The sequence below is a fragment of the Pelmatolapia mariae genome, linkage group LG20, assembly GCF_036321145.2.
Source record: "Pelmatolapia mariae isolate MD_Pm_ZW linkage group LG20, Pm_UMD_F_2, whole genome shotgun sequence".
NCBI classification, from domain to species: domain Eukaryota; kingdom Metazoa; phylum Chordata; class Actinopteri; order Cichliformes; family Cichlidae; genus Pelmatolapia; species Pelmatolapia mariae.
The window spans coordinates 38127414-38135222 of NC_086244.1; the positions used below are offsets into that span (position 1 = coordinate 38127414).

Sequence of the window (7809 nt, forward strand, 5' to 3'; positions counted from 1 at the left end):
CTGAATATAACTTTCCTGTAATTTCTGAGGAATATTACAGTAAATCTGCATGAAACTTGGCACAGAGGTACAGTAGGTGTCCCAGAGGAGGGATGTGTTGAAAGTTGGACCTCAACTATAAAGGATGATTTTTAATGAATTTTTGAAAATGACATAATTGCATTGACTGTATTGCATTGAATACAAGTTTCCTGTAATTTCAGAGGAATATTACAGTCAATCTGGATGAAACTTGGCACAGAGGTACAGCAGGTGTCCCAAAGGAGGAATCTGTTGAAAGCTGGACATCAAGTACTAGTGATGGGTGGATGGGGCCTCGTGAAGAGTTTCAGCACATTCCCCAAACTGTATCGACACTGTGTCGACACAGTTTTGCTGTTTTGCTCCATACTGACACCTGCTGGACCTTAAATATCATTGCAGGCAACTTACTTGAGACTCACAACAGACACTGATTCAATGACCTAGTCATACTTATACACTGTAAGGCAGGGGTAGGCAACCTTTCTGATGGCGAGTGCCATTTAAAATTTCCTCAGAAGTCAGTGTGCCATATGATTGCATTAGCAATAAATTTAATAACGCTCTATATTAACAGTTACACACTATATAGAACCACTTTATAGAATTATATTTGTTTGCAGATGTTGGCAGCTATCAGCGAATAGTTATCAGCTATTTTGAAACAAAAAAAGACACTTTTTATCCATAACAAGAACGCCATAACAGCAAATGGACTGTACAACAGAAAATGCAAATACTATTTATGGTCTCCTCACAACAATGATAAGAAAAATAAACTGAGCCAATATGGCATGTTTGTTAATACAGAGACACACATGTTAATGTGATCTCTGGTCTCCCACTCAGAGACACAGGTCTCCGAGTGTCCAGCATTCAGACGGCTACCTGAGGACACTCATGTGAGAGAAAATCTGCTCACACAGATATGCAGAGCCAAATACTGTCAATAAGGCCTCTGCAATGTTCTGAAGACAGTTAAACTTGTCAGGCAGTGATGTCCAGCAGATGAAAATGCAAGCTCCATGAACACACACAGCTGTGGATTCCAGCTGCTTCGATGTTGCATTAACTGGCATTAACTCAGCCAGCATTTTGACTAAAGACCGACCCACCAGGTATTAAAGCCATAAAGCCTTTGAATGAAAACAAATGCTGTTGTGACAGTGATGTACACTGTCTTGTTGGTATATGTATGATTTCTATACATTTTATATCAGATAAAAACTTTGGTTGTAAGCTTCAGATAATTATTTAATAACAGCCAGACATTTTAAATGAGAATAAGAAAGTATTTCTTTGTGCCCCCCTTTCCCTGTTAATGCCCTACCTGGCAAAACTTTGCTAGACCCACCCCTGCACAGTTACCAGCTGTCAGCTACATAGAAAAGGATCCTGGTGTTATTTGTCTCTCAGAAACAGTTCATAACTTCCCTTCAACTCATTCATGTCACCTAAAAGGTAAACCTGTTTCTCCATCACCTGTTCAGCTCTGATGATTCAGTAAGGACATCTCCTGGTTTCATCTTCATGTTTCTCTCTCACCAGGATATCCAAACCGATATCATGACCAGCAGCTTTTACAGCTGTGGCTCCAGCAAACATCAGCTGATACTAGAAATTAATATTAAATAAATTCTAACAACAGCTGATCAAGCTTAAACGTGCTGCTGTTGTTTAGCGCGACCTCCGCTGGTTTCCTCTTTCTGGCGCAAAGTGGGCGATAAACAAACAAGAGAGAAAAGCCGATCAGCTGATCATTGATCAGTTTCATGATTAAAGTAGCAACAGGAGAGAGAGGGGAGAGAATGAGAGGAGAACATGCAGCTGTGCAGCGTAACGACAGAATAACTCCACCTTTGTGTCTTTTTCCATTCTAGCTGAAGTCCGGGACAAACTGCGTCCCTTCTCAGCTCAACACGAAACGCGTAATAATTTCTCTGAATGCGGGACAATTCCGTCTTTTTACAGGACGGTTGGCAACTCTACTAACTAACTTTATGAATAAAATAAAGTTCACTATCAGTAAAATCATAGCACCCACCTGTGTAGAAACTCGGTCATGCTAGCTAGTACGCAGTACGAGTTATTGTAACTGACTGTAAAAAGTCAGCACAATGAAAATAAACTCCACATAAACTTGGTTTATATCTGACCCAGATAGACTGCAGGTCATAACTTCTTACCTGAAGTTCAGTTCACCTGACACTTGGACCGGCGGCTGCCTTGGGTCTCTCCTCCTCCTGCCTCCCCTCTCCCTCATCCACCTGCTGGCCTCCACCACTTGCTAATGTTACTGAATCTGTGGAAGCTCCGCCATAGCCACCACCAAATAATTGAGTTATTTTTACACACCGGCCAGGATCTGGCCAATACACCACCTTTCATTGTTTATACCGTTACAAAAAAATAAAAATAAAAAATCATCGGGCCACCGAGCAAATGCCCGGTATGCCCGATGGCCAGTCCAGCTATGGTCGTGCCATCAGTTAACCCTTCGCGTGACAACTGCGGCACGCGTGCCTAGGGTTGCCGACCCCTGCTGTAAGGTATTGTACTTTCCATGGAATCATTTTATATCTTTTATATTGCAAATATTGTAGACATCTTTAAAATATATTGTGAATGACATTAAGTGAAAATTAAAATGAAAGTATTGTGAATGTAATATTACCCATCTGACTCAGAGTTTATTATAAATTTCTATTCAGAAAAATAGGTTTATCCAATGTTTTTGCATTCAGTCTATTGCGGGGTTTTTTTGTTGTTTTTTTTGACACAATTTCCACAGCTTTGGAAAACTCACAGGCACAGATGAAGCTGGGGTACACAAAAGCTGTAAAGCCAGGTGGATAAGGTTCTGATAAGATGTCTTCCTATTCCCTCAGTACGTTAAAGGATCCTCTGATCTTGGAATTTTTCTCTCCGACACTCTCCACAATACTAAGGGGTTGGCAGTCCTTTATAATAAAATTCAGGACTGCCTGGTCCAGAACAGTCTGTTCAGTGTCAATATGGGCCTACCAGTGTTCATTCTCGGTGTGTTTGTCTCCTCATTTTCATGTTTGGCTCTGTAATGCCTAAACACTGAGGAGGTGCTTTTGTTTGTGTAAGAAAGCTCCGCAGAACAGATGCGACATTTATCCTGCATAAAATGAAAAAAATAATTTACACTTCAAGTCCCATTGCTGTTTTTCCTATTCTGATAGATTACACTGAAACAAAGACAGACAAACAGTTACCTTATTTGCAGCTAAAAGATCAAAATGATCCCACACAGCAGAAACATTTCTTTTTCTTTCGGGCTCCATTTTGTTATGGAGAGATGTGTATTTTTTTTGTTTGTTTGTTTTTATCTTTGCGAGAGTAATTTTGTGGGGTTTTTTGGAGACTCAATCCGTTGGCAGATGCGGATGCGGTACCTTTTAAACACAGTTTGGCGTGTTGGCAATGAGCGATACAGCAGCTGTATCGATCACGTGACTTTTTCTTAAAGCGACGCACGCACCGATACAGGCATCGCTAGGTGAGCTTGATACATGCGTCGGTGCGTCAGTGTTGCAGGACCCATCACTATCAAGTACTAAGGATGATTTTTAATGAATTTTTGACTATTCAACTAGACTGTCACGATGGCTGTATTGGGCTGTCCTTTTGCAATTTGTGTGCGCGCGTGCACGTGTGACTGTTCGCCCCATTGACTGTAGAAAACATGGACGACGCGACAGCTCCCCAAAAATGAAGCCAAAACGTCTCTATCGCCCCCTGGTGTCTGGCTGCAGTATAGGTCATAAAACCCGCCTCCTCCATGTTAGCGGATGGGACTGGGGTCAGACTAAAATAAATTAATTCTCCTTAGATCATTTTTTTCCAAAGATTCTTTCTTTTGTTATCAATAGTTCTCATCATGCTGGTTGATGTCCAAGGGGTCTCCTTTCCCATAAGTTTGATTCTAATTCCTACCGCGGTGATGTTAAATTGGGGTGAAACGTCATCATAGCAGCTTTGACTGGCAGCTGCAGTCACGGAGAAACTTGCGTATCTCTGTTCGCGAATAGCAGATAGAGCGTAGGCTCTGAGAGGACGCCCAGCGTTTACGCTACCAAAACACGACCGACTGTTTTAACCTGACAGCCTGAGGTGTTCTTCAGAAAACTGGACTACCCGACAGAAGGACCCGAGGCCCCGCTGCACTTTTTCGGTAAGTTAAACGTGTTTGTAAGCTAATCCGTAACTACCGTCCTTAGCTCGGTCCTGAGACCTAGCCTAGCTAGCTAAAATGATCACTCGGCTGTCAGGGTTCGCTTAGCTCATCTGTGCAGGTGAATGAATTTACTAAAGAAATCAAGAGAAACGCCCCGGGCTGCTCAGTCACTAATTACTGTTACTGTACTTTTATTACAAGTATTATACTGTAAAAGCAACAGGCTGCGCCCTGCTTCGGCTCCTGTGCAGAGCTGAGTATTAAAGATGTGCAAACAACAGCATGTTTTCAGTCTCTTGCCACATCTGTAAAGACAGTAACATCTTTTTTAAAAGCTTGTACTTCAGTAACTCCTCATTAATCAGGAAGTATGGATTAAAGTACTGTAGAGTACTGTAATACTGAAAAAAACGTAAGAGAAGAACTTCAGATCCTGACCCAGATAGCAAGGAAACATTGAAACAATGTTGAGTCAATATCAGGCGACGTCATTGAAGCAACGTTGAAGTGTGACGTTGACCCAACATCACTCTTGCACCCATTTTTAACGTTGAAACAACGTCAGGTTTTGATGTTGAATCAATGTTGAAACCTGACATTGATTCGACGTTATATTTTCTAACACTGTTGACATTGAAACAATGTCAGATTCTGATATTGAAACACTGTTGAGATATGGTATTGATTTTCCACCTCTTTCGCACAGTTGCTTTTTATTGAAAAAAAACAAAAAACCAAAAAAGGTCAATAGACATGTATCATTTGCAAAATACTTTATTAAAAGACAAAGTTTCCTATTTACATTTCTATGTTTCACGTCACTTTTTATTATTTACTCCGGGATGGGGATGGATGATGTGCTTCCTGCGCGCCACCCGTACGATCTGGAGCATATCTGAGCCATTTCTGGACTGCTTGAGCAAAGACCAACTCAGACATAGAGTTCGCCCCTACCTGCTGCACCAGGCCATCTAGGACAAAAAATAGACACACACACAAAAAAAGGGAATTAGAGCACATGAATAAGCTCTTGTTAATTGTCTTCAGCAGGGAGAAAGTATGTAAACTCCTAGGCTGATAAACATGAAAGTCACCAGGCGGAAATCAGCAAACTGCCGCATTTGATTCCCAAAGAGCTATAAGCTGAAAATGTGATATGTCTTAGCATGGTGTGCCGTGTATCCTTTAAAAAAAAAAAAGAAAACATGGGTCCTCGGGCTGTACAAAGTGTACAACCCGAGGACAAAACAAGCCGAAGACCAAAGACTCCATCTCCAGATTAACCGGACATGAAAGTCTTGTTATTAAGAAAGACAAAGTAATATAGCAAAAAACAGACATAGGAAATGTGAAACGCACCCAGCACATCAATTGATCCCTTTATTGTTCACTTTAGGCTCATAAAACTACAATAAATGTTAAAACTTACCAAATATGCATCTGCACGGCGCTGTCTCTTTAAATGCCCTTTTTTGCTTTGTCTGGTCCTTGTTTTTTTTCCCCTGTCCAGTTGAGTACAGAGGCCAGCTCCTTTGTAATGGCATAAACCATTACACGGCGGACTCGCACCTCCAGTGTGGTCCAGCAGCACCAATCAACGCAAAGCGTCTCACCTATAGACACATTTTATGAGATGGAATTAGCGAGTCTCATGTCTTAAATGTGTATGCAAGTGCTTGTGTGTTTACTTCATGTAATTGATGATAGAAACATGTCATTTGGTTTTCCCTAAAGCCTGATTTTCAAGTCATACAAAGAATAAACCAAAGTATTGGCAGTGCAATGTATTTCTATTCCCTTTTGTTGGATATTCATTTGTTAGTTCTTGTAACTGCTAAAAGTGTTTACTAGTTTTTGCCTGTCACATATATTTGTTATACCATGTAAACTGTGAAATTCCAAGATTTTCAAACTTGCCTTGTAATAGTGGCTTCACAGAGTCTCTGGAATCTACAGAGAAAAAAAAAATCACAACAAGATGACATTCAGGAGTATAAACTGGTGTTTTGAAGATAAGAGTACAATGACATTGTGATGCAGCTTTAAAGCTTTTTTAAAAGCATACCATCTATAGGGAAGACATCAGACTCTGCATGCTGGCGAGATCGCAAAGCTGTGTCGGTTTGTGCCGGAGTGGCGAAAGGTGCCGGAAGCTGGGTGGGGCATTATGATGGTTGCTATCAGTGGGCTGGGGGGCAGACTGCGGAGTGATGAGGGCTGTTTAGAAAAAGATAATTTTTTAAGTATTTAAGAATACAGACAACTTGTCAAAAAAGTTTCCTCGTGTCAGACACAGATATGTACACAGACACTAGACAGTATTTTATTACCTGGTATTTTCACTCGAGGGGCCTGGGGAAACCGTTTTTTTGTAGGCTTTCCCCACAAAAAAACTCATCCTCTGAGTCCGTATATGTGTACAGGGGATTTGGTCTAAAGAAAAGAAATTAAAAACGGTCTTAAGTAATTGTAAATATGCTTTTGGCATATTGTTTCCTAAAGTTAGTTTGATTTCTAACAACACACACAGGAAACAGAGACGTGCAAGAAGGTACAGCATACAATGAATTTTTGAAGTGCACAAGTGTACACGGCTTTGCATTTTTAAAAAGTTTACAAACTTCCACTTTTTGGACTATATTATGTGGTGATATTGCAGTATGCAAGCACCACAGATATGTATAAAAGACAAGATCATAAATTCTTAACAATCAAAGATATGTTTGTGAATATAAAGGTTTTACTTGTGCTTTCTTTTAAGACTGGTCTGGGTTTCTTCTTCGGACTGAAGGTCAGACGTATCACAGCGTTCACGTGGATATCTCTGAAGACTGCGTTCTGCTTCGTGAAATGTGCCTGGAAATACAAACACAATGTATGGCCAGACATACATTACGTGTGGACAAAAGGTGCAAACGCATAGAAAAATCAGCGGTTTCAAAAATACGCTGGTACGTGTGGACGTAGCCTTATTCATTATTCAAGTGTTATGGGTTCGAAATTGAGGACGAGAGTAAAACAATGATGGTCCAGAAGAGGTCGGTCAAACAATTGATTTTAATGAATGCACGCAGCGTGGAGAGGTGTAAACTGCAAAACATCAGTTGTACATCTCTGCCCAAAATACACTCTAGATTGCTTTTATCCCATCAGGGTATTGTAACGCCCCCTCTTGCGTTTACAGTCACATAATTTGCATGTACAGAACATTCATGTATTTTAAGAGATAACTGCAGACACAGAAGTTCCCCATCCATCCAAATATGGTGAAGATCTCAGGCCTTTGAGGTCCCCATGGACTGGACATCCTTTCGTCACCTGTAACTAAGCAAACTCAAATACCACAAGAAGCTGAATACATTCAGGCCTTTGCTCAGCTACTATTTTACTGTAACAATATACTCAGGCTCTGAGTTATGATATATATATATTAACTCAATCATTTTAAAGTAGTTATAACTGCACCTGTAATAAACATGTTAATATTTGATTATGATAACCCCTATAATATAACTTATAACATAATGCCAGCAGCTTCAATAAACACTTTGATGAAATGATAATTAATGTAATGTTAAGGATGA

The 7809-nt window shown here is 40.4% G+C and overlaps 1 long non-coding RNA gene across 2 annotated transcripts; it reads right to left on the minus strand.

The window, feature by feature from the left end:
- Positions 1-4983: 4983 nt before the first annotated feature.
- Positions 4984-7481, minus strand: LOC134619484 (uncharacterized). Of its 2 annotated transcripts, none has more exons than XR_010573389.1 (6): positions 6970-7481; positions 6556-6658; positions 6291-6425; positions 6143-6175; positions 5655-5838; positions 4984-5196 (listed from the first exon to the last, which is right to left on the minus strand). It is a non-coding gene; the product is annotated as an uncharacterized LOC134619484 (long non-coding RNA). The 2 variants fall into 2 exon arrangements; XR_010091993.2 differs by having other exon boundaries at positions 6291-6442.
- Between the last annotated feature and the right edge of the window lie 328 nt (positions 7482-7809).